Consider the following 22,937-nt stretch of genomic DNA (forward strand, 5'->3'; position numbering starts at 1 on the left):
AAATTTGGTGCATTTCACTATGCCAGGTCTTTTTACGAGTCATCACGGTGTTTTGAGGCTTTCCGTCTCCGATGCTTTTTGTGCCGAGTTCTGAGGCTTGCCATAGGAGGGACCTGCTATGTAGGAGGCTTGGCTTTTGTGCGTGTTTGCTCTCTGTGTTTCCCATTCAGACATAAAAATCATTCTGCTTGAAATTACCCATCTGGTCTTTGTGACTGAGGACAAAGCCATAAAAAACCAGGATAGATTCTCCTCCCCTGCCTATTCAATACCATGTACTTCAAAATTATAGTCAGCACTGAGGGCGGACTTTTACTTGCATTTGAACACTTCCCTGAAATATTTGCTGTAGCAGAGTCGTAAGGGAGGGGGAGAATGTAAATTCCCAAAAGCAGTATGAATCCTGAGAACTTCAGCCCTGAAAATGTTGTAATAGAGTTATTTGTGGGTTAGAGCTTTTCTCAGGAGCAATTTCACAAAGCCGGGAATTAGGTTTACATGAAATGCTCACTTTGAAACCACGACTTGTATGGCTTGTGGTGTTGTGCTTTGTGGGTGGCTTTTTGGTTGTTTGTTTCATAAGGAAAAAGACAAAAAAGAAAAAGAGCAGAATTTTCTCTTCATCCCACTTGAAAAGACTCATGTTGAAAAATTCAGAACGCAATAGAAAAAAAAAAAAAGAATGTTTCTGAGCTTCCCGAATTCCCTCTGTTACGTTTTTCTGTATCTCTGCTGATAAGGCAAGTAAGGATGCTTAGCGCAGGGGAGGAAGAAGGGGCCAGCCCAGTTGTATCCCTTTTCTTTAACTTTACTCCAACTTTTCAAAATCTCAGCCTCCACTATTGTGTTTCAAGAAATTCGCAGACTAAGCACCTCCGGATGATTCAGCTGACAAATTTCTCTCTGTTTTCAGAACTTGTTACTAAGAAAAGCCAAAATGCAGTTTTCTGGCTGCAAACCTTTTTTTTTCAAGGACAACCACCTCTTACTCATTTCGTAACCCTGTGTTTGCATTTCAGATCAATTGCTCCTGTCACCGGGTGACCGGCAGGACTGGACTAGCAGGCTCCTTTCTGCCAGTGCCTTTTACTAATCCCACAGAAAGAGCTGCTGTGCTGCAAGCATGTCCTGAAGAAGCACAGGTCACGGTTGTTTTCCTGCTCCTCCCTTCCAGCAAAATGGGAATTGTAGGAACAAGTGCCAAGGAAGCTGTGTGAGGAAGTGACAGGGACTTTGCGCGGTGGCTTTCCGATGGCGTGGTGTGAGTGCCCTGGGATCTTCTCTAATTGACACCTCTGGGCTGCTGCAGGGTGACGTGGTGCAGGAACTGAGCAGGAAAGAGGAATGCAGGAGGTTTTGGAGGCTGATAGTGCCTCCGTGAAGCCTGGGGAGCAGGCCTAATAGGTTTCAACCAGAGACTGGGGAAATAGCATTTTAGAGACAGACAAACAACCCAGAAAGGCTAATTAGAAGCTGAACAAGAGCACGGTGTGCTGAAGCCTTGCTCACATTATGTTTTGTTAGAGACTAGCCCGAACTTCCTCTCTTCAAAGTGTGTTTGTATTATCTGCTATTGGGCCTCTGTTGCAGGGCGTATTTGAGATGCCAGATCTGAGCGTGATCTAGTTAGCTGGGACACTTCAGCACACGTTGAATGAAATTCCCCACTTCCCTCCCATGAGCGTCGCTGTGACATTTGCAGCTTTGAAGCAGATTGTTATTTTGAGTTTCCTCTTTATTTCTCTGGAACACAACAAGGGGAGGGAACCTCTTCATGCTGGGAAAAATAAAGAAAAATAAAATAACTTTCCAGTAAAGTCACCAAGTGTCAAATCACTCCAAATTGTTATTAGTCACCTCGGGACCAGATCAGCTGGTGGCCGTTTTGGGAATGCACAAGGGATTTTTTCCAACCCACTCTCCCCTGCAGTGGTTGAGTTGCTTGGGGCCTGCCTATGGCCGTGCACGGTGGCGCTGACTACTTAAAACCCAACACATAAACAACTGCGAGATTTTTCACTAATTCCTAACCCAAACCAGATCCTTCCATCCCTCTTCATAGCTGCCAAATGCTTGAAAATGTTGGAAAAAAAACACAAACCGAGCCTTGACACGTGGTGGCTTATTTACTAGCAATTTACTTCCCAGGAGAAAGCAGCTGTGGGCATGCAGAGAGAGGCCGTGCTGCTTCTCCTCAGGGAGAGGATTTCCCACTGCTGGAGTTTCCCTCTCTGACTGCAAAGTGCTCCCTTACATCATGGCCTCACCCTGTGGCCCTCGGAAGGACCAGATTCTGCAAAAGGCAGAGAATCCTGTAAAATCAGGCTTATGTAAAAGCCCTGGTCAGCCTGTCTGTTTCTGCCCTTTGCCTGTGCGTGGACGGCTGATGTTGGAACTAATTGCATGCTCCTCATCTCATAGCAATCAGTCCTGGCCTCCTCCCCCATCAGCTTTCCCTTTGTCGTCATTGCTTTCTCCACACGCTGTCCATCCTATTCCCAGCCTTCCACTCATCGATGTTGTGCTATTATTGGGTGGCCCAGAAATGCAGGCATGTTAAAGGACGGGTGCCGTAAGAGCTGCAGGGTACATTTCCCTTTATTATTGACCTCCTTTCCCTCTGTGCTGTGAAAACATACTGAAATATCACCTTCCCAGTCTTTGGAGCTTTAAGTCTGCAGCGTTGGCAGGGCAGGAAGATCATTTTTCACCCTGCTTTTGACTGGTCCCTTTTCTCTGCTTTAGGAGGGACCGTGCTGGTTTAACAACGAGGGTGGTGAAAGCAGAAGTGGATTCTCACATCTGGTTCATGGCGTCTGGAGCGAATCAGACCCAGAGCAGACTGAGCTAGCTTCTGAGGAAACTGGCCTCTAAGCAGAAAACCAGAAATAATTGTGTTTGTGCTTGCACGGCGTGTTGCAGTGGCTGCCCTAAAGGTGGTCTAATCCCACAGGGCTTGGGAGTGAGGAGGAGAATGGGGAAGCCTTGATTAAATCGTCACTGAGGTGGGGGCATTTGCAATAGCAGCACTATTTAATTTTCTATAAACAGGTAGGGTTAAAAACATAACTGGTGTCCTTAGTGCTGGTATAGAGAACAGCTGGGATCGGAGTAATTACTTTTAAGTTAAACATATGGCCACTTGTGTCTGAGTGCAGTTCTGCTACCGCTTCTGTTTCACTCACGGCTGAATTTTGCTCTCGACTGCTCATACAACTTGGGGTGGCTGTGCTGGGGTTATTGCTTAGACAGGTTAATGGTTAAAATCTCCCCTTCCAGCCTCATCTGTCTGTGAGGGTTACTCTCATGCACGAGGCTGGCCACTGGAAGCAGGGCCGGAGGCTGAGGCCTGCCTTGCAGGCATCACCAGCTTTGTTTTGAACTCTTCTTTCATCATCCTTTCCTGGTCCTGTTCTGTTTCAAGCTGCACCTGTGTAAGAATTATTTGCACTCAGGGCTTTTCTAAATATTTTTTTTTCTTTTTTTTTTTTTTTTTTTTTTTTTCACAGAACTGGTTGTGCCTCTTCTGTCAGCTCTACACTGACAGAAAATTGCTTTTCAATATAACTGAAGAGTCCACGGCTGTAACTACGGAAAGAGCCTTGACAAAATGTCACATACTTCTCTAAAGTGTTTCTTATCGAGGTGTAAATTTTTCTTCTTCACTCCTGCCATAACCACATGGGCACACATGCACCTGAGTGCCACTTGCTGTGACGCTGGCACCCTTCCTGTAGGCCAAAAAGCCTCACGGCAACCCAAATTTACATCACTTCTCTCAGGTGCGTGCATTGCACTTATCATCCCTCCCACATTTCTCCCCTCAGCCCTCCAGGGACAGCTTCTGCAGGCCTCCTGCTCTCATCCTGGTGGGGCTTGGGCTGTGAGGTGAGGACGTGGTCTTCCTGTGGGAGCCTCTGAGTCCTGCCCGCCACGATGGGAGAGCTCTCACTTGATCCCCGACTGGAGGAAGAGTCTTCACAAGCTGAATGTGCAGCTGGAAGAGGTTAAAAATTAACCCCGCAGTGATGTGGGTGGGTAATTGACTTTCTGTTGTTTTCCTAAGTGGTGCTGGTGTCACTCAAAGCGACCTGACAAGGGGCAAGGTGGGAGGACGTGGGTGGAATTGGGTGGGGATGGACAGGAACTGGAAATATTTGTGCTTTATGAGATAAAGCAAAGAAAAAAGCCTTTGAAGACTGTTTTTTGTTAGGTGGGGGATGTTCAGTGTGTGCTTCTCTCTCTAGCTCTGTTGAGAGTGATTTATATATGTCTTTCTCTATTACGCTGCAGATACTTCATTTTGAGTCCCCAAAATATCAAGCCTTTCCTTCTCCACTCATTTGCTGATCTTCCTCAGAGGACACCGACATGCAGAGAGAACTCCTTTGAACATCCCTGTCGTTCAGGGGCCAGGTGACTCTCTTCTTTATTTCAAAGACGTCTAACTAAGTGAGGCACTAGTAAAACCGTCAGAGACTTAATGCAAAAATCAGTTCCCCCACCAGACTTCATTTTCACTGCACGGTTAACCTGACCCAGTCTCAAGCACAGACCTGCCCATCTTTCTGTGATCCTATTGATGCAGTGTTTCTGGCCATGGAGCCACATTTTTCTTGTGCTCAGAGGCTATTTGGCTCTCACAGGGAAACTAGGGGAGGTGCACTGGAGAACCAAAAAAAAAAAAAAAAAATGTTTTTTTTTTTTGTTATTATTTAATTTTCTTGTCTGCAATCACAGTGCAAAACAGGTGGACTCTAGTCCTACCTGCCCTCAGCAGTCAACCAGGTAAGCTGGCCAGGACTGGGAGCACACCTTGGCCAGGTCAGACATTTCTCCTGTGTGTATAACAAGAGCCACTGAGTTTGGTTTGAGTCAGAATGTTAGTTACTGTGCAGTGGAGAAATATCCCCAGAGCAGCTCCTGTGGATGTTTTCATGAGCCTTCAGCTGTGGAAAAACAGGGCAATCAGACCTGAATTTCTAGTGTTAAAATTGGAGTGGAAAGGTATTGCTTTTTTTTTTTTTTTTTTTTAATTCATCAGAAAGAAGTCACTTTTGAAGGTCACCTTTTAAGTATTCATTGGCTAATCTTGGCCATGCGGTATGTGAGAAACAATGCTGTTTTCTGTGAAAACAGTTCTGAAGAAACAGAACACCATGTTTTCATAGAAAAATTAAAAAAAAAAAAAAAAAATACAAGTCCCTGTGCTGAAAGGTCTGATTATGCTGGACCAAACACAAAATATATTACAGCGGTATTAATTGCCTACACTGTTTATGTAGTCACACATTACACCTGCTATTTCCCCTAGGAATCTAACAATAGTAGTGTTTTCCATCCCAAACTGGATATGATGCTGAAATACCACACAGAAAAGGAATTTACGAGGAACAGGCCTGAGCTGTGTTAAACCAATGATTTAACATGACTTAAAAAGAAAAAAGCCACCCAGGAAAGCCGGATGATGAAATTTGCCACCGTTCAATTAAAAAGTCATCCTTTCCTGTTGTTCTGTGACCACTGGGCTTTCCAAGCTCACCAGTCTGTGCTGGGATGAGTGACTCACGAACCTGATAGGAAAATGCACCTGTTTTTAGCCAGAGGTTAAAGCAGCTCTCCAGTTTCTAGAGTAAACAACGGATGTATTTCTGTCCTTAACAGTTACCCTGTGAAGTCCAGGAACACAGGAAGGTTGGCAGGAGCAATTAGGTTTGAGCCAAGTTTGCTGAAGTCAGTAGAAGGTCTATGAAGTCCTGTAGTAAGACGCTCGTAGGTGTACATGGGATTTAGCCCATATCTTTTAATAGAGGGAAAATGGGAAAGAAAAGTTGGTCCAGTGACTGAGCTGGCTGCTGGGGACTCCCAAGTGCTGGAAGCTGTCTGGGATTTGTGTTCTCTCTGGCCCTGAGATTCCCATTTATGCACTTGGCCAAAGGGCAGCTGTTGGTCACAGAGATTCGGTGGCTATGGAGGCATTTGAGACTGTGAGACTGATCTGAGACCACAGTAATGGCCACATTAAAAGTGGCTAAAATATTTGGAAATGAGAATGTTGAACATATCGCTATCATGGAAGTTGAGAAGTTCAATTAACTGGGAATCACTTATTAATCCCAGTGTGAAAAATGGGATGGTTTTGATCTCCACTGTGGAGTGCTGCTGAAAAGTGCGAACACAATATCAGCTTATTGCAGGTCAGCGTTCAAGATGGTGTAAAAGCAAGATGGGCTTTAGCCTTTATTTAACTGGATTTAATTACATGCCTGAGCTTCAAAGTGCCTAAAGCCTAATGGCTGGTGACCTAAGGTCTGATTTAAAAAACAACAACAGTCTAAACCTTAAGCTTGTTTGGGAGACCATATGGCATGAGTGGATCATGTGATATTTCAGGTAGGATGTAAGGAAAAAAGTACCCAGTGTGTCCAAAGCACTTGCCAAGATTTCCATCTTCACTAAGAAGAATCTGGACAGTGACCTTGCCTGCCCTCCATTTGTGGCTCAGGAGCTTGGCTGGGACAGATAGGAGAGAGGTTTTCCAACCACATCTCCCTGAGAAGTCTCTAGTGCCCTCACACTGTGGTGATGTTTTTAGAAGAAGAGGAATGCTTGAATTTTCAATCAAGTAGAAGACTCATATGGCTAGGAAATCCCAAATAACCAAATTCTGGGAAAAGGTGCAATCTTCAAGGGCTCATTATTGTCATTAAATTTTGTTTTAATTAGTGTTAGCATGTCAGATACTGTGAAAATTATCTATCTGTATTGCTGGCTGTTCTTAGTTTCAGAGAACCCTATTCTTGGGTCTGGATAAAGTTTAAAGTCTCCCTTTCTTCTTCGTACAGTACAACATGGTTCCAGATAAAGTTTTGGAGATAAACCATTAAAAAATAGAAATGGTCATCAAAAAAAACTGCTTGTGGAACTAAGACCTGACAATACATGGCTAAATGTAATTGCTTGTGGGAGATGGTTATGGGATCATTGAAAGTTTTTAAATTACATAAATTACTTAATTATTGAATACGCAGAACTGTTGAGAAAGGAGGATACAGCTCCAGTATGCCCCTACGTTAATGACAGCAGCATGGCTCTGTCCATTGCAGGAAGTCTGTGCCATATTGATTCACAGCCTGATCTAGCTCAGATGAAAAAGGTTGATGTAACAAATCACCAGCTGGAATGTTTTGAATTTCCAGTGCCTGTCTGGTGATTGGCATCCGCGCTGAGCAGCCACCCCAGGTGCTCCCACTTTGAAGATGATCAGCTCCAGACCCTCTCTTTCATCTCGGTCACATACCCAATTGAAAGGACCTTGACGTAACAGTGTCTGTTTCACATTTAAAAGAGAACTGCTTAAAAGCTGGTTAAATAATTTGTATGTGCATCTAAGAATGTCAAGGCTTTGGCCATATCAGTTAATTCTTGAAGCAACCCCGTGAGGTGGTCATTATCTTAATTTATATAAGGATTCAGTGAGGCACAAAGAGTAAATGTTTTGCTTCGTGTCAGTTTTGTATCAGGTAAAGAATACCAGCCCTTACCAACCTCCATGAATCATCCCAGTGGGCTGACGAACATCCAGCTGCTTTGTCTCTGAACCATACAACTCATAAATGGCTTATTCTCATCCTCAACACCTTGCACCTCGTGCCCACTGAGTGCTACCAGGCACAGTGTGGTGAGGAAACCTGACGGGTTGCGCTGGTTCTGTGGTCACCCAGGGGAGATTTGTTGGCTCCTGCATGCAGCTCTGTACCCAGGTATGTTTATGGCATAGTCCTGGAGTTCCTCCAGCACATGCCCATTTTCTGGCACAGAGGAGACCCAGAACCATATTTATTTCTGTCCAAGGTCTCAGCCCCAATCACAGCTCCTTCAGAACCTCATTTTGTTGCTGCATGTTGAGCTGAGCTTCCAGCTGCTGGCTTTTCCCTTCACATCCCCTGGTCCTGGAAGTCCCTCATCATACTTCTTACTGGGAAAGCTGGGGAACCTGCCTGTGCCTCCTGGGACCACAGGCTGTGAGCCGCATCCCCCGTACCCTCAGTGACTCCTTGGGGCTGCCAGAGCCAACCCACCGTGGGATCAGGCAAAGACCAGCACCAACACAAAGAAGGGGGCAGGGAACCCTGACTAAGGAGAAGGAAATCACATTTTTATTTGACATCTCAGCCTGCTTCAGCTGAAGGAGTAGTGAAACTATACCTTAAAACCATTCCTCCTTAAAGAGTGTGGAAGTTCCTCCAGGAACTCCAACACAAGGAATTCATTTTGATTTTCTGCTATGGCCTTATCTTACTCGTTTTACATATGGATGATCCATGCATGCCACCATCTCTCCAGCAGGCCTCCTGCTTTTGCTGTGCTTGAAAAATTCTCATCATTCAGTTTTATGCCCTCAGCAAGTTGTTTTTCATCTGCTTGTACTTTATTATAGTTTAATATCCACTTCATCAGGCTGCATGTTCTTTTCCATCTTCCTTAACCCCCCATTCTTCTTTTTACATCTCAGCAGTGTTACACGCTTTAATCACATTAGCTTACTTTTTCTTTTCCTTTGCATATTTTTATTTGATGTTGGGCCTGCGGTACAGCATCTTTAAACAACATTATATCATCTTCAGGTGCTTTACTGTTTTTAGCTTCTCACTTCAGTGAATTTCCACATTTTATGTGGTTCCCCTTCTTAAAGGTAAACATTGTGTTTGACATATTTCTGACAAGACGAGGTGATTCTTCCTTAGCTACGTCTTACAACAGATTCTGCCTGCCAGATGGGATGAACTCGAGTATAATTTATCCTCTTCCTGCAGCTTCTCTAATTGCTCAAAAATGAGACATTTAAGTTGCCTGAAAATGAGTTGCTCTGACATACCTGGTGAATCACATACAGATTCAGCAGGATGAAGGGGCTTGCTTAAGGGGCTTACTTAATTGGGGCTTCATTTACAGAGACTTGTCTTCTCTGTTTTTTCACTTCAGCTCCGTTGTACTGTCCTACCTTTTTTCTTAACACAGAGATATAAAAGCTTCAACCAAATGGAGTGTTCTTCCATATTTCTTCCTTCCCACAGTCTTTAGTTTGAAACGCTCCTGCAACTCTAACTCCATAGCTCCCAGCTCCTTTCTATCTTGTTTACCTAGATCTCATTTTTTCATGTGTAGGCTCCATTTTTCCAAACAGCTTTCCCCTTTTCTAATGAACACTGCGTCGTCTGTAGCAATATCCCTGCAAGCTTCAAACATTTGTTTTGCATACGTAGAACTATTTCACATCACTTGCCATTCAACTCCAGGCCTCGAAGCGCTCTCCCTCCCCTGCCCACTTGTGCTCTTCCCTTTGCCACAGTTAATAGCACAATCAGTCACGCTGGAAAGCTACGCCCCACTGATATTAGGAAATGCTCCCTGCTGCCTTGTAAATCTCTGGTGCCACCAGCAGCAGCCGAGGAGGAGGCATCCCGAGCAGATGGGCTCCCAGGCAAGTGAAATGAAAGCTGGTAGGTCACACACACGCTGCTGACCACAGCCACGTTGACTCGTGGTGAAGCTGAGCCCACTCAAAGCCAGCTGAGAAAGTCACCATTTGCTGTTCTGCTGGGAATTTCGGCTGCTTGGAGATTTCAGGCACATGCTGAAGTCTGACAATCTATCCCCCCTTTTATTCCCATCCCTGCCTGGTGTGGTTGTGGATAACTCCCCTGCCTGGGAGCAGCAAAGAGCAAGGCACTGCCTCACCTCACTGCCTTGTTAAACTGCACCTCTGACACTCAGAGTGAGAGATGGGGCTTTACGTATACAGAAGCTTTGCATTTACAGTGTTTGCCTCTTCGCTTAAATAGTTTCCTATCGTAATGCGTAGGAACTGATCAAAAGCAGGGTACGTGCACCTCCTGTCCCAGCGAACGAGACGAGCAGAGGCTCGGGGAAGGGGATGTGACACACGCAGCGTGTGCTTGCCGCGGTGCTGGGCTCCCTCTGATCCATCACCGCAGCTCTGTGCGTCAGACGTCACTCCAGAGCAGCACGGCTCTTTCCCAGGAGATAAGTGAGGGGTTTTTGCCTACACAACAGCTCTCCTGAGCTTTCCCATGCTGGGAGGGAGGGAGGGAGGAGATCCAGCTTCCTCCCTGTCCGAGCGCCAGCCCCGTGGGCCTGCCGTGGCACTGCTGGGAACATCCGAGGGCATTATGCAATTGTGCAGAGGCGGTTTTTTCATGCAGCCTGGCGAGGCAGCGTCTGATAATGGCTCTGCCTTTGTTTGTATCACACAATCGGGCTCACGATCTTCCCTCCAGTACAGGCAGCCCACGGTGTTATGTCCTGTACTTCTGCGATGACAGGCACAGGGCTGCACATAGGACAGGGAACCCGCGGTGCTTTCATCAGTGAATCACCTACCAGCTAGTTAGGCACAAATCATTAATGGTCTAAAAGGGCTGGAATAAGTAAGATCGGCTCCATTTCTGTGGAAGTGCAGATTGTGTCTTTTTTTTTTTTTTTTTTTCAGGAGGCACGGGAAACCCTAATTTTAAAAACAAACTTACCAACTTCGACTTCTGAGTAATGACACTGATTGCATTTTCCAAAGGTCACAGGGGAATTTTCTTCTGCCATCTCTAAAGGGCATGACAAATGTTCCTCTAACAAAGTAACGAATTGTTCAACACAATGCACTTAGCAATTACCTTGCCATAAAGGTATTTACAGCAGGTATGGTAAGATAAACCAGTTTGTTTCCTATTGTTTTTCAAAGGAGAGAAAAAAAAAAAAGTCTGTAACCATTTTGTGGTGAGTTTGAGGGATAAATATAATTTGATGTCTTCACTGAATGCTTTCATGGGTCTTAAAAGATATTTATAGCCTATCCCTTCTAAAGATCAGCAAACTTTCATTTCTGTATTCTGTGTACCTATTTAAACTTTATCCAAAAGCTGACCTTAAGGTATTCTAGCATGGCAAGGCTGATTAAAGTTGCCCATAATACGTTAATTTAGCAGCTTTTGTGAATATTCATTCACGTGTGGTCTTTATTTACAGGATCCTGAGCTAATTTGCCCAGTGTCGTTCTGCCTTCTGCATGATTCCCTTTCACATTTTGGGCACGGATCGGCTTCTAGTACGGTGGGCAAAGGAATCAACCGTGCAAGAAATTAGGAACAAAGACTCTGCAGTACATAACTAAATGCAGATTCAGCACAAAGATTACCAACATAAACCAAGATCAGTTTGGCAGGATGAAAACCACCCCTGGACCAGCAGCAGCAGCAGCGTGTTCGCTGACCTGTGGGTTACAAGTGCAGTGTCACAGCAAACCCGGTTAGACGAGCGCTCGCCTGGCTCCCTGACCTCTCCTACTTGGCAGGCTTTTCTTCGCCTTTTTGACAGAGAGACCAACGTGGGAGTGAACGATGGAAACTAAACTGCCCCTCCAGCCCTTGAACTGCTCCCAGTACGTCCTGGTGCAGGTGCGCTGGCCAGGCAAGGTGAAGGAGAGGTCTCATCGCTCCAGCATGCGGGTAAGTACAGGCCAGGACAATCAGGCCAGTGTTTTTCACCAGCATGAAATAAAAATGAGGAGAACAGGGAAACACAGCCACCTTTGATGTAAAGGCTGTCCGTGGCTATGCAACAGGGAAGTGAGAGTACCTACTTCTGCTGTAGAAGAGGAGGGCAGTATAAGAGCTCTCTGGTTGAGCATCCCAGGAGAGCAGCTGTTTTCTTGGGGCTGTGGGCTCGGATATAGTCTCAGGCCAGAGACAGCATGTCCACATAGGATCTCCAAGTTCTGTCTGAAAGTCTGGGTGAAGCTCTCCTGGCATGCCTGTGCAGGCAAATCCTCCCTCTCTGAACTTTCTTTGGCTTCACAGCCTTCTAGTAAGAGAGGAAATCTTGTAGGTAAAGCACCAAGAACTAGATGCAAAGGAGAGAGGGTCTGTGGCTCTGCCACCAAGGTCTTGTGCAACCTTGTGCAAATAACTTCTCATATCTGTGCCTACATTTCCAATCTGTAATATAAAAATAGCAGGACTTCTTCTCAGCTGTGTGCAGTAGTCCTAAAATATCTTTCATGGAAAACCTGCTAGTTATCGGGTTAATAGACAGCCTCACCCCACAGGGCACTTTTTTTCTCCTGCCTCTGTTTCTTCATGTTGTGCACGGGCTTCGCAATGACTGTCACGTGGGAAAAACCGTGATATCTTTGTGTTAAGTACATTTGTGCCCAGCCTCAAAGCGTTATTTCATTCCTTGAGGTGGGTGCTGTTGTCAGGCAAATTAAATGTCCCAGTCCCCAGGTAATTATCATTAGGTAAGATTTAAGGAGGGCAGAGGAGGAGGTAGAGCAACTACAAGTGGATCCCACAGGGGAGGTCTGTGAACCAAGCTTATGTCAGCTTTAGGGCAGGGATGGGTGAGTAACTAGAGTAAAACTAACAATATAAAACGGTAAGATCAATAACTGTTTGCCCCAAATTTAACCCAACACCTTTTATTTTCATCACAAGACCAAACTTACCTTTTAAATCAGAAGGCTACGAGATTTGAGGCAGTTTTGCATGCCCCTGCAGGACAAACCACAGATCTGGACTGAGCTAAAATGTTATTTGGGACTCAAGTCCAGCTGCCACCTGTGACTGTTTGCTCTACCCATACTTCCCCAAGGTCTGGAGAAAGTTTTTAGATTTTTCTGTTTACTACAGGCTTGATGTTCCCTGTATGGTGCAAGGATTACTGCTTTTCTGTTCAGAAGGCTTCTTTGGAAATTTCCTAGCCGAGTAAGGAAGGCTGCCTTGGTCACGCCAGTTTTGACAGGAGAGCATCTGGAAATCCAGGTCGGTACAGGCACGAGCTAAGGAATGACAAGCAAATAGCTGGTGAATGTTATACCAAAGAAATCAAGCGAGTGGAAAGATGTGACCTGGCTGGCAGTTAGTGGGAGGTTGATGAGGCACACGCATCCCAAAGAAAACCCGGTTCCTCTGGGAGCCCAGGCCCAAGCTTGTTGATGTAAGAACTTGACACTGGTGGGATAAGCTGGATTTGAAGCTTACTTAAAGTGGATCTGGTAAACTGGAGTCATGGAAAAGAGCTGCTTGGGAGCTGGGGGAAGCAAACCTTTTCTTGTAGGCTCCAGCAGCAGGGGTGCAACGAAAGGGAAGGGCAGTGGTGACGCTGCAGTGCTAAGGGCTCTGGGAATTGTGCTGGTTTTGCTTTTCCTCGCTTCCACCATCTTCTGTTCTCTCTGTCTCTGTTGTTCACCCACATAATTACATAAGATATCACCAGCTAAAACTGCATCTGCCTCCTTAATAGATGGCTCATTATCAAGGGAGGGAAACAGAAAGGGCAAAAGCTTTTGTGTGCCAACAGCCCTGCTGTAATGCACTGCCTTACAGGAGAAGGAAAGGGCGTAACCCGTTTGTCCTAATTTACAGCCAGATGTGCTAAAAGAACCAAGGTGTAATGAAGGTCAGTATGGCTGGGAATGGGGTGGAGGCGGTGCAAGGTTACTGTCTTGACATAAAAGCAATTTATTCTCCCATGAAGTCTCTCTCTCATTCAACAGAACAGAGTAAGGCAGTTCTGGTATTTAAAAGTACTCCCACGGCTTTGATCTCTTCCTCCTTTCTGGAAATGTAAGCTTACAAAGAGGGTCTGGCCCTGTCTGGGATGATGTACTGGGCCATGTGGTGCTGGCCTTGCAAGGGGGCATAGACAAGCCTGCTGTTCTCCATACTGCATCATTCTGGAAAATTCCCCTAATACCCTGGTTGCTGCAGCGATGCCAACGCGCTGCTGCAGTGCCCGGGTACCCTGCCTGCTGAGAAGTGCCATGAGCTCACTCCTCCTCATGACAATTTCTGTCTGCTTTTGGCCACACACAGGATATCTAGCTACAAACGAAAATTAAAAAGCAAATGGGAGAGAACAAGGTCTCCTGCCACAAATCCACCTCCAGGGACCCTGAGATGTGAGCACAAGCAGCCACGCTTGCTTGAAAGCCAGCCTTTAGCCCTGCACATCCTTTAATGTCAGGTATGAGCCACTCCAGTCAGTATATTCTACTCTAGACAAGTTTTTCTTTTATTGATATTTAAAATAAGCAGTTGTTTTGAACTCAGGACAGAGCCGTGTTAGTGCCAGATGTCTGGCCTGGTTTCAGTAGAGCTGGTGGCAGATGTGTATTGATGTAACCATGCGGTGGTGGGTTTCATGACGCCGCCTATGCTGTGGGCTTCCCCAGCCATAAAAATCCATCAAATTTTGCAGCTGTAGTTTCGTTTCATCTCACTGTCTGCGTAACCTCCTTCTTACTTGATGTTCTCTATTTCCCCTATGCTTCCCGCGTAGAAAGTCTAAGCTTCCAAGTTGCGTTTTGAGAAAGTTTTAAAATGAACTTCTCCTTTATGTGCGATGTCCCTGGGTTTTGGTAATAAAATGTGCCAGGGGGCGGGGGGAGAGGGAAAGAGAAGGCTTCTCAGCAGGGGGGGAGTGCTGATGACTGTAATGAAGTCACAGTGTAATATTCTGCTCTGCTGACTTGTGCCTCCTTTAATTACTTTCTGAATCCCAAGAAGCCGAGCCATGCTTTGCCTGTTCATTACGTCCCCCGGGTTTGCTCTCCCCAACAAATAGGTGCCCTCCCTGCGGTCTCTGGAGGCTCTTTGTTGCTGCTCTGGTACATCAGATGTGTTTGCTCTGCGCTGATGTTTGTGTTTTCCGCACTGCTTGTGTTTTCCAATTCCTTGGAGCAGCGAGGATGCTGCTGAATTGTCAGAATCACCCTCAGATGCTGACTTGAGGTTACTGTCAATGGCCTCATTACGTTAACAAGGGATATTTTAAGAAATACAAAAGATGTGGCATTTACTTTCTCGGGAGAGGGAGGGGGCAGAGAGAGAATGAATGTGTGCGAATGAATGGACTTCCCCTGCAGTTTTTTTCCTACATCCCCCACAGCTCAATTAGAAGCAACTGACCAGCTCTCTCCCCTCTGTTTGCTAGCTGGAGCAACGCTGGCCTCTGATGTGTGTGCTTGGCTCACCCGTGCATGCAAGGCAATGCAGCCCTTCCTCCTGAGGAGCTCCTCATCTCCATCCTGGGGTGTCTGAGTGCCCAAAATGGGCACAGCCTTCACAGACTCAGCAATGAGACACCAGCTTTGCATCTTACAGCAGAGGTGTGCCAAGGCTGCTCTAGTGTTCTTCCGTCCTTGGAGCCAGCAATAGTGTTGGTGAGGCTGGAAAGTGAGGTGGTTTGGGAAACTGAGCTGGCAAAGTAATGTTATGAGGAAAAAAATAATTTGCTATGTGCTTGTCTTCTGGAGAGACAGAGCAATGCCAACAGGAGGGACGTGTGGTTAGGGCTAAGGAGAAGATGGAACCTTGGCCTTCTCTGCCCTGATGTGCTCTCTCCCTCGAGGGAGAATATCAAAGGGGAGGATATAGCCTGCAAATCTTCTATCTTAAATGAAGAGGAGACCTTTGCACAACCCACACCTCTGAATCAAAGCAGCTCCATTCCCTTCCTCCCTGTTGTCAGGCCGTTGGGAGGTAGTTGGCACAGCACTTATCAAAGGAAATGTGGTCCTTTCCGTGAGCTTGTCTACTCAGTGTTATTGTGTAAACAGAGATCAATAAGGTGACACAAATCCTATCCTATTAGCAGCATTCAGCAGCAAATGAAGTACCCTTAAGTTTAGCATATTATCATTTCATGCATTTTACAGTTAAACTCTTAGATAAGATTAATTACTTCCAAGGTGAGTGTTAACAATTGTCTCCTCATAATTGAGTTTGGGACCAGTCCAGCACGGCTTTACATCACCAAAAGAAATCACAGACAATTTCACAATCGGATAGAAAAGCTTTATTTAACAGGCCTCATGTTTCTTCTCTTAAATTTTCCTTAAGACAAAAATAGCTCCCTAGAAAAGAGCATATTCAGCACTGATGGTGAACTTGATAAAGAACTTATCTACAGCTGGGGTTTTTATTTCATTTCTGTTGCTTCAAATATAAATATTTGAGGCACCCTGTTGGTCTTCTGAAGCCCTGTTTTCTGTCAGAAAATGGTGTTAATGTTGGATGGAGGGCCCAGATTCCAGTGCCTGTTCCTGACAGCTCTTTTCTGGACACTCAGCTGATGGAGGCAGTGCAAAGCAAAAGGGAGCATGCTGCAAGGAACAAGGTTCAGAGCTGGGCGGGATTTCTCCAAAGGAGGTGCCACTGCCTGAGAAGGAGCCTGTGACTGCTGCTCAGGCGAAGCACTGACGTTAGCCTGAAGTGAGCAGGCTCCCTGCTCTGCTACCACCCACACACCTCAAGCGCAGTTTGACCAGAACAGCTGCTTGGTTCTGTGGTTGTGCCTGGCCTTACGATGTAAGGAACTGGAAGCATTACCTTTACAGGCTAATTTCCCCCACATGGGACAATCACCCATTTTCTTTCTCAAGGCAGTGTGCAGGGAAGTTGATTACTACTCATTGTAATCAACTTCCCTGCATAATCCCCTCATCGCTCACTTCGATGGGGGATGGAGCCTAAGCAATAAAAAGCCCACGGCTACACCCTCTAAAAGCAACAAAGAAAAGCCAAAATTTCAAGATGGGTGGTTTTTGATGGGTGGCGTGTTTCTGATTTCTGAGTCTTCCTGCTGCCTACATTTTTCAGTCCTGTGCACTAGAAGCCTATGCTTTTACTCTTGCTATTAGCTCATGAGGGTCTTAGATATTGCTCTGACTCCCAAGAAGATGAGTTTTCTGGAAAACACCTTATTATCACAAGATATAAGCGTGATACAAGATCTATGGCAGAAGCCTTGTTTGAGTTACTGGATTGTAATGCAAAAAACACAGGAGTTAGGTGGGAAGTGTGCAACTCCCTCGCAATCCTTTCCCATTTGGTGACGAGCTCTCATTTGCTCCCTAGTTACAAGATCACGAAGCAGTTGTCTTCTCGTTTCTGAAATATCAGCAAACCCTCCTCCACAAAACTGAAAATGTTTTGAATAATAAAATGAAGGGTGAGATTTTTCAGGCTTGGCTCAAAACGACCAGACCCCACTACGACGAAAAGGGATGGGATCTCCACCTTGTCAGGGTAACCCTGCTTGGGAGAGCATAGCTGGGACCTTTCAGCCTGTCGTGTGCCAAGAAGGGACAGCGGCAGAGGACCTCTGCTGTGACTGCTGGCTGTGCAGCCGGATTTGTTTCAGAGAGCTCCTGAGCTGGTCTTCTGTGGGCGTCTGACTGCGTCTTGTTCAGATGCAAGCCAGTCACCTGAGTTAACATCTCTGCTTGAGAAGCAGCTGCAAGATTGATCTGTAACAGGACATAAAAGGCATTGGCAGCATTGTTTTACTGCAGAGTTGATTACACACAGCGTACTCACATCGCACCGGCTTCCCGTTCCAGGAGGTGTTTATCTCCTGGGTGAGGACTGGCACAGTGCTGTACCACGAAGCCTGGTAGAGCTGAGTAAGTGGTTTAGTGTAATCCTCCTAAGAAAGATTGCTGTCCTGAAGGGATTCCTGGGAAGGTTCTCTGCTTGTACCAGGCTTTTAGATGGCTTTCAGTCAGGTTCCTGAGGGGTTTTTTGGAGTTTGTGCAGCTTTTCTGTGATGCAGTTCCTTTCCAAGAGTTCCTCTTCTCTCTGGGTTGTGGTTGGGTCAGCAAGGTTTGTCACAGGGCTTGAAAATAATTGGTGTCACTGTATGAAATAAAAGCCATTGTGTCATCAGCTGATTAAGCTATGTCTCTGGCAAGTAGGCCACTGCACCATCCAGGTACCTGGAATAAAGAGCAAGCAGGAGCTCCTCAGAGTCACAGTGTTTGAGTCCTATATCCTGTCCGCTTAGTTTGCTACTGGCTACACAGTGAAATTCTGGGTAATGTAAGAAATATGGTCCCAGTTCACAGATCTCAAGTGCAGGGAAGAGCTTTGCAGTAAAATTACTAAGTGCAGTTTTCCAGTAGGAAAAGAAAGCAAGCACTCTCTGCGTTAGAGTGGTATTGCTCAACTAAGGTCATACATGATAACAAAAATAGAAGGTTGTACACAACAACAAAGTAGAAATGATGGTAGCTGCAACACGAGCCTTGATGGTGGGGGAGATTTTAGTCCAGATATAAAGCATATCCTTGGGGCCCTGGCAAGGATGCAAACTTCTCTCCCACACAACCTCCGTCACTCTTGAAAAGCCAAGTTCTGGAATTTTAAAAGGCAAAAATATTACAGCAACAGCAACAACAAACATGCAAATCAGATGTTAAATGACTACTAATGATTTTATCAATGTGTTGTGTAAACAGGAGGAAGAGGACAGAGAAAGAAGCACTCAACATTCTTTGGGTTTCTTTTTTAATTATTCAACAATTATCGATGAGACTAAAGCAAGCTAACATTGGGGTTTTGCAGGGACGTTTCGATTTTATAATGGAAAAAGCATTGCGGTGTTTGGAGGAGGTGGGCACGTGGACTCTTGCAGTACAAAAGAAGCCGACATAAGAATCAAGTTTCAAGACCCTGTGGGAAGTTAGGGTTTTTGTCTAGACAGCTAATTACAGCTTTTCTTGCAGGACCCAAACATTCAGGAGCACCTACAGCAGATTGCAGCATGCACTGGTTGGCATCCCAGAGCGGTACCCATGGGGTGGTCGCATGCCCAGCCCATCCCACTGATGGTGCTCCAAAACAGGTACCCACCACGTGCTCTGCTGGGGTGAGCAGAGATGTGGCAACCATGTGAGTATGTTGCTGCACGCTTTTAGCTCTCCAGCTCAGAAATAACCCAGAGAGAAGATCAGACAACTGGGAGACATAATTGCTCTGGCCACCCAGCTGGGCCATGTGTTATTTGTAGGCAATGGAGCTGCCACAGGGAAATCGGGGCAGTTGGTGCTTCCCCTGTGCAAAATGACCAGTGCTCCATGTGTGCAAAACTCCTCTTTCTGCTGGAACAAGCTGCAAAAAACACCGAGCCTTGTCAGTTTTTGCACTGACGTGTCATGAACTTTATCCTTTACATTCCTAAAAACCTCTGTATTTTACTGCTGCACTAAGAACTGTGAAAAATGCAGATTCCCTTTCCTCACAGCATTGCAAGTCGCTCTGTGGATCATCCTGTCCAATTTTTCAACTCTGCTCCCAAGCATTAAGATTTTCAAGCCTTTTCACTGTTGACTTCTCTCTGGGGCAGTTTTAAAACCAAAAAAGCTAAGTGTTTTTCAGAGTGACTTGCTGCCCACCTTTTACAATTGTTTCTGAGCTGTGGTCTTCACAACTGGTCGATGGAGCCTAATTAAATTGTTCAGCTGACAGACTCATTGGCTTCGTGCAGAGATATGCTGACCCCGTGGAAAATTTGAAGGTTGGCAAAGGTCACTAGAGAATCACTGACTTACCAGGCATGCCACATGCAGCACCTAAATGCACATATTTGAGCACAAATTTAAGTATTTTTTACTTTTAGTTTTTAGAAATCACATTGCTTTGCTATATTGTCTGTGCTTTTTCTAGGTCTGGCCATTTTCTTTCTGTTGTTAAGAGCGAAGCACATCTCATTTGCTGCGGAAAACAAAAGCTCGGCTGGGATCATTACAGCTCGTGCTGCATCCAGGCCGCTGTTCGACCCCGTTTCCTTTGGAGATGAAGCTGGTTCGAGAGGGTCCCCTGGCCCCGAGCCCTTCTCCCCTTCCTGCCCATCTGCTGCTGTGAGCTGTGGTGGCCTCTGCTGTGACCCCATCACTGAAATCACTGGAAGGGTTTTTGGGAGTTTACAGAGGTTGGTTTAATCCAGGTACACACAGCTTCCCAGAAAAAAAAAGGAACCACCTAGCAAGTTAAAACAGATGGTTATCTGCTAGATTAGTGAGCTGAAGGGAGTCTTACAAGCCCCAAAGCCAACACAAAGGAGAAAATGGGAGCTTCATCCTGGAGCCGGGGATGCAGACGGGGATGATGAGCAAGACCTGGGGGAGGAAGAGCCTTGCCCGCTATCGGCTGCGGCAGGCTGTGGGATCGGCTCCACCATGACGTGTCGTTTCACTTTCTGTGTGCCGTTGGGGTTGAAAATAGCCCTGCTTAAAAAAATAAAAACAGGTTGTGGCTTGGGTTTGGCTGTATTTTGTGTGCGCAAACCGTCAGCAGCTCCAGAGCCTGACCCCACTGCTGCTTATGCTGGCCCCAGCAGAGGAAGCCATTTGGGGATGGGGGAAGCAGCAGGGGAAGGAACTGGTAAGGGGGACGCTGCCAGGGTGAGCGAGGGGGATTCCTCGAACCCCTGTGTTGGAAAGCCGTGACATCAGCCACGCTGCGCAGCCTGGCTCTCACTTTCTGTTCCTGCCGCGGCGAGCGAGGGGGATTCCTTGAGCTCTTGTGTTGGAAAGCCGTGACATCAGCCATGCTGCGCAGCCTGGCTCTCGCTTTCAGTTCGTGCCGCGGCGACGTGCCACCTACTGCACCCTGCTCTCACCAAAACCACAGGACCTGAGGTGTGTGGTGCACCCTCTGCTCCGTGTGGTGCTGCGGGCTGTGCGCTCGGGAGCACGTCTGCCTGATGGCCTCCCCTGACGTGGCCATGACGAAGGCAGCGGAGGCGCTGAGGCGAGCAGGGCCGCCAAACACGGCGGGCAGCTTCCTCTGAAAGCAGAGGCCATCGCCTCCTCCGCCCCTGACAAGTGTGGTGGCTCCGCTCGCACGGCCTTTGGCACCAGCAGCAGGTCCTCCCTCGGCCCACCATGCCGAGACTTTCTGGAGGCTGCGCTTTAGCCAAGCTCAAGCTGTGAGGCTTGAGAGGAAACACTGGGTGAAATATCAAAGCTCACACCTTACAGGAGGTCGGACTAAGTGACCTTAAGTCCACAGGCCTTCCCTCTAACATGGGAGCAAGCTCAGCTTTCATTTCACTGCTGGTTGCTGTAGTGAGCAGGCCCCAAAATGTTTCTGTCACAGCCATCATGGTAGTCCAGGCTTTTATGCCACTGAGCTTTGAAGAGGGTTGGCCCTCCTTGTATTGTGGTTTATTTTGATTTAATAGTCATTTTAACCACCGGTTTGTGATTCTTGATAGTGCCACCAGTCCCCGGTCCTTTATAACCTGGATAACCTGTCATGGGTAGCTTTGCCTCATGCCTGCGAGACATGGAGTCCTCTCCCCTGTTTGATACTTAGGAAAAAAAAGCACAGACAAATCTTTTCAGAAGTAAGCTGTGTGTTAGCTGCAGGCATGGAGCTAGATCCCTGCTTGTCCACAGACACACTTTGTCACATCACTTACATGCCTTCACTCTTTGTTGTTTTTTTTTTTTTTCTTTTTAAATATAGCCTTAAGTCCCTACATATGGTTTAAAGTACCAGCCTATCACTGGAGTTAATCTAAGGATGTAGGATCCCATACAGTTTTTAGTTGTATATGGGCACTTTGGACAAAGCATCAGATTTTTTGGGGTGTTTTCATCCATAAAAAACAAAGCAACAACAATAAAAAGAACATACTGAGGCCAGAAACCGAACTTACTCTGGAGATTTGTGGTCCAAGCAGGAAAGAGGACTCAGGTGTCCTGAGCTCTTAGCATTTAGCCTTTTATTTAAACTTTCATCCCCTGCCCCTCAAGCTGTCTGCGGTGCAGGCCATTCTTCTTCTCTCCTCCTAACTGTAAACTTCTAGGAGGTCTTTATGCTTGGCAGGATGAGTACGTAGACAAAAAGACAGGACCAGGACTGAGCATGTGGGGCTGAAAAGAGAAATTCATCTGTGCAGCGGAGCCCAAGCTCGATGTTGGTTATGGTTTCTTCCCACCAGCTGGTCCGAGTAATTACATAACATGGCAAGCCAAGTCCTGCTTTGTGTAATATGTAAAATTGTTTACAACCATCTTTTAAGGCAAAGGAGATACACACTGCGTGTCCTCCTTTAACAGTACTTCTTTTAAGAGTGCAATCAACTAACTATTAATTAGCTGGTTGGCATAACAGTCTTAAAGGAGGCTGTGCCTGTTTTCTTTCTCCCCAGACCACGCGGCCTGCCCCAAAACCTGCCTAGCCCCGGTGTCAGGAGGTGATGGGGCAGATGCCCTCTGCTGTGCCTGACCTTTCCCAAGGCATGAGTCACTGCTGAAGCACCCCTGGGGTGTCTGACACTTGCCACAGAAGGTGTACGGTCAGTGCCTCAGAGCATCTCCTGGTCCTGGTGGTGCCTGTGCTGTTTTTCCCATGATGATTGGGAAATGTGTGTGGGATAGCTTCATACAGGGGACCAGCTTGTGCATTGCTGTGGGTACTTATCACTGTCGACAGGGAAAGCTGACATGGTATCCCTGCTGTCTTCTGGCATGACATGAGGTTTCAGTGTAAGGTAAGGGAATGAGGTCAACCACAGGCCCTGTCAGCTCTGCTTCCTCGCAAGCAGACATCGTGAGTTATGAAGACAAAACCCCGGGGAAGCAAGGACTCCACCAGCGAGAGGGAACAGGTGGAGGAAACATGAAATATATCCCAGCAAATCCATTATGGACAAGTATTAGCACTTCATCTGCAACGCATGACATCGTATCACTGTTCCAGCTGCTGAATCTTTGAACCGTCTTGTGAAACTCGTTCGAAACCCCAGAGGGGGATTTAGGGCCTGAAGCTCTCCAACCTGTTTCAGCAGGGGGTTGTGGGCAGTTCACAATTATTGGCAGGACGAGGCTGATGATCTAATGCCTGTGCTAGCAGGAAGGAGGCAGGCTGAGGCTGTTGTTTAGGGCTCTTTTTAGGAAGTATTAGTAAAGAAGAGCCCGTTTGTCTTTTTCCCTGTGAAATACAAAGCAAGGATGCAAATCAATGCACACGCACACCTGTGGGTGACTGACTTAATGGGTTGTTGTTGCCTTATCCACGGCACCTGCTTGTGTAGCTGTGACACCCAGATGTGCCTTGGGGATTTCACTT

The 22,937-nt window shown here is 46.4% G+C and overlaps 1 long non-coding RNA gene across 5 annotated transcripts in view; it reads left to right on the top strand.

Annotated features, from left to right (window-relative positions):
- The window catches only part of LOC137859476 (uncharacterized), a 34,268-nt gene extending 14,162 nt beyond the window's left edge, over window positions 1-20,106 (top strand). Inside the window, exons 2-13 of one of the 5 annotated variants that reach the window (XR_011098319.1) lie at window positions 1,020-1,261; window positions 2,746-3,005; window positions 3,510-3,782; window positions 4,294-4,416; window positions 6,846-6,952; window positions 7,513-7,763; window positions 10,514-10,716; window positions 11,044-11,522; window positions 12,705-12,836; window positions 13,890-14,040; window positions 15,010-18,749; window positions 19,524-20,106. This is a non-coding gene — a long non-coding RNA (uncharacterized lncRNA). Of the gene's footprint in view, window positions 1-1,019; window positions 1,262-2,745; window positions 3,006-3,509; window positions 3,783-3,827; window positions 4,035-4,293; window positions 4,417-5,664; window positions 5,762-6,845; window positions 6,953-7,512; window positions 7,764-10,513; window positions 10,717-11,043; window positions 11,523-12,704; window positions 12,837-13,889; window positions 14,041-15,009; window positions 18,750-19,523 lie in introns of all 5 variants that reach the window. The other 4 variants (XR_011098316.1, XR_011098317.1, XR_011098318.1 and 1 more) reach the window with 4 other exon arrangements.
- Window positions 20,107-22,937: the final 2,831 nt, after the last annotated feature.

This window comes from Anas acuta, chromosome 7 (assembly GCF_963932015.1).
Source record: "Anas acuta chromosome 7, bAnaAcu1.1, whole genome shotgun sequence".
Classification (NCBI taxonomy): domain Eukaryota; kingdom Metazoa; phylum Chordata; class Aves; order Anseriformes; family Anatidae; genus Anas; species Anas acuta.